At 44.6% G+C, this 10,180-nt stretch overlaps 1 pseudogene; it reads right to left on the minus strand.

Annotated features, from left to right (window-relative positions):
- Positions 1 to 751: 751 nt before the first annotated feature.
- On the minus strand, positions 752 to 3,062 carry LOC139016723 (GTPase IMAP family member 5-like; annotated as a pseudogene).
- Between the last annotated feature and the right edge of the window lie 7,118 nt (positions 3,063 to 10,180).

The raw sequence follows: 10,180 nt of genomic DNA on the forward strand, positions 1-10,180 counted from the left end.
CATAAAAACATTCCCATCATAGGGACACCAGAAGGAGAAAAGAGATTGATAACCTATTTTTAAAAATAATGACTGAAAAATTCTCTAATTTGGTGAAGAAAAAAGACACATAAGTCCAGGACTTACAGAGAGTCTCTAACAAGATGAACCCAAAATGGCCCACACCAATGTGCATCATCATTTAAATGGCAAAGCGTAGAAACAAAGAGTGGATCTTAGAAGTAGCAACAGAAACACCTCTAAGGGAGCTCCCATAACACTACCAGTTAATTTCTCAATAGAAACTTTCAAGGCCCGAAGAGATTGGTATGAATTATGCAACTCCGTGAAAAGTAAGGCCCTACAAGCATGAGTACTCTACCTAGAAAGGTTATTATTTAAAATTGAAGGAGAGATAAAAGGCTTCCCAGGCAAGAAAAAGCTCAAGGAGTTCATCACCACTAAACTAGTATTACAAGAAAAATTTAAGGAACTTCTCTAAGAAGTATCAATTTTAAAAAAAGGAACTTGGGTATAAATTTTAAAAATGTCAATAAATACATACTTATCAATAATCAATTTAAATATATGAAATGGATAAATGGATGAAAGGCTCCAATCAAAGGGCATAGAGTACCTGAATAGATGACAAAACAAGACTGATATATATGCTGTTTTCAAGACACTCCCCACAGAATGAAAGACAGACAGAGACTGAAAGTAAAGGGATGAAAAATACATTTCATGAAATGAAAATGAAAAAAGAAAAAAGCTAAAATAGCACACTTATATCAGTCAAAATACGTCTTTTAACTCTGTGCACCACCTTGGATGCTCAGTGACTCCCAGTCTCCTTCAGGTCTCGCTTTTGCTCTTCAATGTGCACTTGAACTGTGGCCAAGTAGCATCTGTGCTCTTCTCCTAGGGTGCTGTCCCCCCCACACACACCCCCCGGGGCACCTGTGCATCGTGGAAGAGATTGTTTGTGTAGAAGTTACCCTGGTTATCCCTCTCCAAGTTCTCAACCACAGCCATCAGCTTCTCCAGCTGCTCCCTCTGCTCCTCCTCTGTGGCCTGGTTGTTGAGGCAACACTGCCTCTTCCCACACTCCTGGACCAGGATCTGCAGGCTATAGTTGTTCATTTTGGCTACATACTCATCCAAGGACACGTCCTCTAAGTCCTCCTTGTGGGTGAAGAGGACCACCACGTGTCTCATGGCTCCTGTCCCAAAGGCCTCCTTCACCCGACTCACTGCCAATGTGTCCAGGGCAGTGAAGTGCCCCAGCTGTGTCACCAGCAGAAGCACATGGGGCTCTGGGGCTGAGAGCAGGTAGCAGTCCCCGATGTGCTTGTACATCTCTTGGTCCTGAGCCTTGGGTCAAAGATGGAGGGCATGTCAATCACTAGGATGTTCCTTCCATTCCAGGTTCCTGTGGCCAAGTGGCACGTCCTGTCCACGGCCTGGGCCCCCAGCCTGGACTCCAACACAGGTTGACAGAGTACGCTGTTCCCAGTGGCACTTTTTCCACAACCAGACTTGCTCACCAGGATGAGCCTCAGTGAGGAAGATGATGCAAACTGGTTATTTTCTACACTGCCTGAATAAGAAAAACTGTGTGTCTTAGTAAACTAGTGTTACTTCCGATTTTTCAATCGTGGACACTCATGATATCTCATTAAAGCTGTGAATCTCCCTCCCAGGAAACTGTCATATCTAAATACATACAAAAGTTTCCAACAACTTTAGGAGGTTCCCAGGTCAAAGGAAGTCTGCATAAGAAGCCCACTTTGGACCCATAATCAACAATTAGAACTGCTACATTGAGAAGGTTGCTCCAACTCCTTCATCAAGTTCAGGGAAGACAGTTTTTCTGAAAGAAAGCTGGTCCCTGTGTTTCTCCAGGGATGGTGCCTCTGCGAGTTTCATGTTAAATGAATGTGATATTAGAAGGATGCAAAGGATGAGAAATCACACATGGGAAAATATTACCACCTCTTTTCACTCACAAATGACCAGGAACACTTGTGTAGAAGTGCTCAACATATTCACCTAAACCTTGGGAGAAAAGGAAGTGTCAGCTGTGATCTTCCACCAAGGACCAGCTGAGGTCCCCGGGTCTCTGTTCTTTGGGTGGGGAATTCTCTGCTTGAGATTGAAACAACAGAAAGGTCATAGTTACTGTCAAAGGCAAAGCCTGAGAGATGACTCAGGATGGGTGGCTGAAGAGGATGGAATTTAAGACTATTAGTAGTACATGTGATGGAAAGTTCACCTACTTGGCTGATTGAATTATAGGAAGTTAACAAAAGTGGTGTTGGAGCCCTGACTGGTTTGGCTCAGTGGATAGAGTATCAGCCTGTTGACTGAAGGGTCCCGGGTTCGATTCCAGTCAAGGGAATGTACCTTGGTTGCGGGCATATCCCCGGTGTGCGGTGTGCAGGAGGTAGCTGATCAATGTTCCTCTCTAATCCATTTTTCTAACTCTCTATCCCTCTCCCTTCCTTGCTGTAAAAAATCAATAAAATATATTTTTTTAAAAAAAAAAGTGGTGTTTGAGAGGGTGACACTGAGCCAGGAGCTAAAACATTCAAGGGAACAAGAAGTCTGAGAACCCAGGGAGCTCAAAAGGATTCCAAGTTCATTGCAGTGTCCTAAAATCTATTATTTTATTTCTTCTACTCTGTGTTGGTTCTTGCTTTTCTGCAGTGTTCTGGGATGTTTTGTAGCCTGCATGATTAATAAATCTTTCTGGGAGATATTTCCATTTTCTGCTCAAACTGGACAAGGAAAGAGAAAATGTATTCACTATTCAGTTCAAAACCCTGCAACTTCTGACATGAAGTTTCATTTCCATATTTCCCACACATCATGTGGAAGGTGAACATTGTACTGAAGGGGTCGGGTGGAGGTGGGGGTAAAGGTGGTGGGGAAGGTAAAGAAGAAATGAGCACTGACTTTTTCTTCTTCAGTTTAAAACACTGGGTTTCCGTCACTGTGTTTGAGGTGAGGAAACGGTGATTCTTATAGGCTTTCTTACCTTCAGCCTTAGTTCCATATCTGCTCATTGGAAGTAATTCCATCCTCTTCCAGGATAAAAACAGGAAAAGAATAAAAAGTAAGTGTCCACATGGAGCTGGTAAGGCCCGAAGTCACCTCCAGTTAAGACCCTTAAGAATAATTCTCCATCGAGGAACCAATTCCATTGCTAATTTCCTAACTCAAATTATGCCCTCAAAAGTCTATACATAACGTTAAGGGAACCTGGTGATTTTAACACAATGCACTGTGAACACAGTGCTTGGTCCCTTTTTTCTTCTGTCTCTACTTACAGGAAAGCAGGAAGTATTTTAAAACCACTCCATGGCTTACGTCCCTCCAACTGGAAAAGGTATGAAGAGAAAAAAGCATTCTTTATGGAATAAGGAGGGAAACATTATCTTATTTTATGTTTTGGATTCATAATAGACCAACTTTCTGGAAAAAGGACTTCTCCTCATGTCAGTCCTTGAAGGACTCATGTCCCAGATCCAACCTTCCCCTGGGAAGGTGCACTGTACTTTTCATCTTGGCCACTGGACATCCATGTGACACAAAGGGTGTTGGGCACTAGAAATTCTCATTACTTCAAACAAGCCAATGTCATTTACAGCAAGGTAATTTTTTTCTCTGTTCTAGCAAGTTTGTGATTAGCCTCCTGAGCAATTGGTGGAGAGAAGGGGGTGCCGTATCCAAAGAGAAAGAATCAACACTGAGCACAAATTTAAGAAAAACTCACTTCTTGCCTCAGTGTTTAATCAAAATTTTTTCCTGGCTGGCTCTGACGTCCTTGTCTCCCAGTGATCACCATTTTGTGTCCCAGTAGATTTAAACAGAAATTGGTACAACAATTGGCATGAATTGGCATAAATGTCTCATTCAAGTGAGGCATAATATTGTGTCACTCATTTTTGTGTTAGAAAGGACAAGATGTTACATACCTAAGATGAGGTTATATTTATTTATTCAGTTTTAGGTATTAAGCAGTTGTGAAACAAGTTTTTAAGTAAACTTATTTTAAAAAAAAAAAAAACACAACTTGCACTAAAACCTATCCTACTCAGACAACTACAAAAAATTCAAGAGGAAAGAACACTTCCAAGCTCATTCTATGAAGCCAGCATCACCCTAATACCAAAACCAGGTAAAGACAACACAATGAAAGAGAATTACAGGCCAATATCCCTCATGAACATAGATGCCAAAATCCTCAACAAAATCTTAGCAAATCGGATCCAGCAGTACATCAGAAAGATCATACACCATGACCAAGTAGGATTTATCCCAGGGATGCAAGGATGGAGCAATATCCGTAAATCAATAAACGTGATACATCACATAAACAAATTGAAAGAAAAAAAACCACATGGTCATATCAATTGATGCAGAAAAAGCATTGGACAAAATCCAACACCCATTTTTGATAAAAACTCTCAGCAAGGTGGGAATAGAAGGATCATACCTCAACATAATAAAAGCCAAATATGACAGGCCCACACCCAACATCATACTCAATGGTCAAAAACTAACACCATTTCCCCTAAAAACAGGAACAAGACAGGGATGTCCACTCTCACCACTCCTGTTCAACATAATACTGGAAGTATTAGCCATTGCAATTAGACAAGAAGAAGAAATAAAAGGCATCCAAATTGGAAAAGAGGAAGTAAAACTGTCCTTATTTGCAGACGACATGATATTATACATACAAAACCCTAGAGACTCCATCAAAAAACTACTAGACTTAATACATGAATTTGGCAATGTAGCAGGATACAAAATTAACCTCAAGAAATCTGAGACATTTCTATACTCGAGTAGTGAACTTTCAGAAAGAGAGATTATAAAAACAATCCCATTTACCATCGCACCAAAAAAATTAAGCTACCTAGGAATAAACTTAACTAAAGAGGTAAAAGACCTCTACTCAGAAAACTACAGGACGTTGAAAAAAGAGATAGAGGAAGACATAAACAGATGGAAGAATATACGGGGTTCATGGATTGGTAGAATCAACATCATTAAAATGTCCATACTACCCAAAGCAATCTATAAATTCAACGAACTTCCCATTAAAATACCAACGGCCTACTTCACAGATCTAGAACGAACTCTCCAAAAATTCATCTGGAATAAAAAAAGACCCCGAATAGCTGCAGCGATCCTGAGAAAGAACAAAGTAGGTGGGATCTCAATATCAGATATCAAGCTGTATTACAAAGCCACTATTCTCAAAACTGCCTGGTACTGGCACAAGAACAGACATATAGATCAATGGAATAGAATCGAGAGCCCAGAAATCAGCCCGAACCAATATGCTCAGTTAATATTTGACAAAGGAGGCAAAAACATACAATGGAGCCTAGATAGTCTCTTCAATAAATGGTGTTGGGAAAATTGGACAGATATATGCAAGGAAATGAAACTAGACCACCAACTTACACCATACACAAGAATAAACTCAAAATGAATAAAGGACTTAAATGTAACACGGGAAACCATAAAAATTCTAGAAGAATCCAAAGGCAACAAAATCTCAGATATATGCCGAAGCAATTTCTTCACTGATACAGCTCCTAGGGCACTTGAAACTAAAGAGAAAATGAACAAATAGGATTACATCAAAATAAAAAGCTTCTGCACAGCAAAAGAAACCATGAACAAAACAACAAGAAAACCCACTGCATGGGAAAACATATTTGCCAACGTCATATCTGATAAGGGCCTAATCTCCAAAATTTATAGGGAACTCATACAACTTAACAAAAAGAAGATAAACAATCCAATCAAAAAATGGGCAAAGGATCTAAATAGACACCTTTCAAAACAGGACATTCAGAAAGCCAAGAGACATATGAAAACATGCTCAAAGTCGCTAATCACCCGAGAGATGCAAATCAAAACAACAATGAGGTACCGTCTCACACCTGTCAGAATGGCTATCATCAGCAAATCAACAAACAACAAATGCTGGAGAGGATGTGGAGAAAAAGGAACACTTGTGCACTGCTGGTGGGAATGCAGACTGGTGGAGCCACTATGGAGGACAGTATGGAGTTTCCTCAAAAAAATGGAAATGGAACTCCCATTTGACCCTGTGATCCCACTTCTAGGAATATATCCCAAGAAACCAGAAACACCAATCAGAAAGGATCTATGCACCCCTATGTTCATAGCGGCACAATTCATCATAGCTAAGATCTGGAAACAGCCTAAGTGCCCATCAGTAGATGAATGGATTAGAAAACGGTGGTACATCTACACAATGGAATACTATGCTGCTGTAAAAAAGAAGGAACTCTTACCATTTGCAAAAGCATGGATGGAACTGGAGAACATTATGCTAAGTGAAATAAGCCAGTCAATGAAGGAAAAATACCACATGATCTCACTCATTCATGGATAATAAAGACCATTATAAACTTTTGAACAATAATAGATACAGAGGCAGAGCTGCCTCAAACTGATTGTCAAACTGCAGTGGGAAGGCCAGGGAGGGTTTGGGGGCAGGAGGGAGGGGGGTAAGAGATCAACCGAAGGACTTGTATGCAGGCATATAAGCATAACCAATGGACATAAGACACTGGGGGGTATGGGGAGCCAGGGGATCGTCAAGGGCGGGGAAGAAAAAAAAGGACACATATGTAATACTCTTTGTAATACTTTAAGCAATAAAAAAAAAACACACAATTTGCAATGAACAAATGTAAGTACTTTGGCATTTTTCCTGCAGATATTCTATTTGATTAAAAAGTTAACACATTACACATGAATTTCATTTATGTTTTTTTTCCTCCCTCTGCCCTTCAGAGACAACCAACATTCTGAGCTTTTTGTGTATAATCTCATGTGTGTATTTACACTTCTACATACACATGTATCTGTAGGTAATGTCTAATACCGATTTTTTATTTTAAGCTTTTACATAAATTACATTATTTGTATAAAATTGTATCCAATTATTTATTAACAAACTTTTAGGCTGTTCCAAAATATATGCTTCCTGCAAAATAATCCCCACATACTGCATATCTCTGTGCAACAATTGATGGATGGCTTTCATCTGACTAGATATTGTCAATATGACTCAACCACTATGCCAATTCTCATTGACACAAGCCATGTGTGAGAAGTCCCCAAATCTGCACTTGCACTTGGTGATATTCCACTGTTAATTTTTTTATCACCTTAAGGACATACATAATGATGTCTTTGTCTGTTTACATGTCCATTTTACTGACTACCATTGAATTTAAAAATGGTTTTAATAATTTGTTAGCTATTCAGGTTGCTTCTGTTATATAGAAACTAGAGGCCCGATGCACGAAATTCGTGCACTGCAGGGTGGGGTTCCCTCAGCCCAGCCTGCCCCTCTCACAGTCTGGGAGCCCTCAGTGGATGTCTGACTGATGGCCACAGTCTGGCAGCAGAGGCTCGGAGCAGGCATCGTGTGTGTGTGTGTGTGTGTGTGTGTGTATGTGTGTGTGTGTGTGTGTGTCTTCTAGGGCCTGCCCCCAGCCGTGCCACGTAGGCTCGAAGCAGTTGCTGTGTGTGTGTGTGTGTGTGTGTGTGTGTGTGTGTGTCTTCTGGGGGCCTGCCCCCAGCCACACCATGGAGGCTTGGAGCAGGAACCCCTCTGTGTTGATCTCTCAGGCTCCTGGCCTCCTCTGCGTGTTGTACTCTCCCTTGAGCTATGGCCAGGATGGGGGTGCTGCTTGCAAGCCGGGCTTTCCTACTCCTGGATCGCCATGGCGACTGGGGAGCAGGCCCAGCTGGGGGCTGCCCACAGGCCGGGCTTTCCCCCTCCCAGGTGTCCATGGCAACCAGGGAGCAGGCCCAGCTTGGAGCTGCCCACAGGCCGGGCTTGCTCTCCTGCTCCCATTTCAGGCCCAGTTTGGGGCTGCCCGCAGGCCAGGCTTGCTTTCCTGCTCCAGGATCAGGCCCAGCTGGGGGCTGCCCTCAGGCCGGGCTTGCTTTCTTGCTCCCGGATCAGGTGCAGCTGGGGGCTACCTACAGGCCGCACTTTTCTACTTACCAATGGCCGGATCACCACAACAACCCAGGGCCCAGTGGCACTTTCCTGCTCTCCAATAGTCATAGGGTCCCAGCTGGGGAGGGGCTTAGCAGTGTGGGGCTTAGGCAGCACGGGGGTCTCGGCTGGGGGCTCAGGTGGCACACAGAGGTCCTGGCTGGAGGTGGGACTTATGCCCTGCTGCCCAGGGCTGCACATGGGGCCCGGATGGCAGCTTGCGCTGTCCCGCCCTGCCTGTAGTATAGGATAGAGGCCTGGTGCACAGTTGGGGGCCGGCTGGTTTGCCCTGAATGTGTCCCAGATCAGGGTGGGTGCCTGGCCAGCCTGGATGACGGGCTGATGGCTGTTTGTAGCTGGTCACACCCCCTTCAGGGTGGGGGTCCCCACTGGGGTGCCTGGCCAGTCTGGGTGAGGGCCTGAGAGCCATTTTCAGGCTGGAGGGCAACTTAAGCTCCCAGCCTCTCCTTTTTTTCTTTTCTTTTTTTATTCTGGGATTTATTTACCTTCTATAGCTGTCACTGGAGCTGAGAGCCGGCTCCAGCTCTGAGGGCTGAAAGCAGTTTTCTGGGTCTGTTTGGCTTCTATAATTGAAACTCTGTTGCCATCACTGCAGCTCTAAGCTCTGAGGCTGAAGCTGGCTGAAAGCAGGTCTCTGGAGCCTGTTTAGCTTCTATAATTGCAACATAATTGCTGAGAGTGCAGCTCAGAGCCAGGCTGCGGCAGGCTGGGAACGTTGGCTTCCTCCATCGCTGGAGCAAGCAAGCCTCCTGTTCTCTTCAGCTGCATGGCTGCAGGCCGCCATCTTGGTTGGCAGTTAATTTGCTTATCCTACTGATTAGCCAATGGGAAGGGTGTCAGAGTTATGGTCAATTTGCATGTTTCTCTTTTATTAGATAGGACTAGGGGCCCGGTGCACAAAAATTTGTGCACTGGGGAGGGGGGTTCCCTCAGCCCAGCTTGCCCCCTATCACATACTGGGAGCCCTAGGGGATGTCCTGCTACCTTTTCCCTGCTCCCCTTGGGGAGTGTGCCTAAGCTACAGTCTGGCCTCCCTTTGTGGGAGTCGACCGGGCTGATCAGGGGAAGGCACCAGCCCCATCACCGCACTGTTGCAGCCACTGCCAGTCACCGCAGCCACCAAGGTGTTTTCATCAACACGGACTCCAGTCCCTTCACCATGAAAAAATGACAACTTTCTTTAGGCATTTTCAAGAAGTGTCTTTCATAGGATATGACATTTCTTTATTATTATTTTTTTATCCTCACCTGGGGATATGTTTCCATTTATTTTTAGAGAATGTGGAAGAGGAAGGGAAAGACAGAGAGAAACATCAAAGTGAGAGGAACACTTTGATTGGTTGCCTCCTGCATGAGCCTTGACCTGGGCCAGAGCCAGGGAGGAACCTTCAACCTAGGTACATGCCCTTGGTCAGAATTGAACCCAGAATCTGCGTTGGGCAGGCCGAGGCATTATCCACTGAGCCAAACTGGCTAGGACAGGATATGACATTTCTTAACCCTCTAGCAGCAGACCTTCATTTTTTTCTCCAGGAGTGTGGTAAAAAAACCCTAGATCACTTTTTGGACTCTTATTACCCAAGTTACTAAGAATATTACCAGTGGCATACAGGGAGCTTAACCAATCAGCAGTCAGAAAAGGTGTTTCCTCTGTAGTTCACACCAATTGGGGTTTGGCCCCTGCCCAGGCCTAACGCCTCTGGCGAGTCATTAGCCCTGGGCCAGGGCACCCTCAGCTCTAAGCCACCGTGGCCATCAAGGATCGCTGGTTGGCTGCGCCCTGGTTCGGGCCACCAGCACCATCAAGGATCACTGGCTGGCTCCTCCCCGGCCCAAGCCTAAAGCCTCTGGCCGAGGCATTAGGCCTGGGCCGGGGCACCCCCAGTTCCCCGCCGCTGCCATCAACAATTGCTGGCTGGCTCCACCCTGGTCCCCCGCCTCCGCCGCCATCAACAATCATTGCCTGGCTCCTCCCCAGCCCAAGCCTAAAGCCTCAGGCCGAGGTTTTAGGCCTGGGCCGGGGCACCCCCAGCTCCCCTCCACTGCCGCCATCTATGATCACTGGCTAGCTCCACCCCGGTTTCCCCTGCCATCACCGCCATCAACCATCGC

Source organism: Myotis yumanensis, unplaced genomic scaffold (assembly GCF_028538775.1).
Source record: "Myotis yumanensis isolate MYYU_CA2020_CCGP unplaced genomic scaffold, mMyoYum1.0.hap1 SCAF_9, whole genome shotgun sequence".
Taxonomy (NCBI): domain Eukaryota; kingdom Metazoa; phylum Chordata; class Mammalia; order Chiroptera; family Vespertilionidae; genus Myotis; species Myotis yumanensis.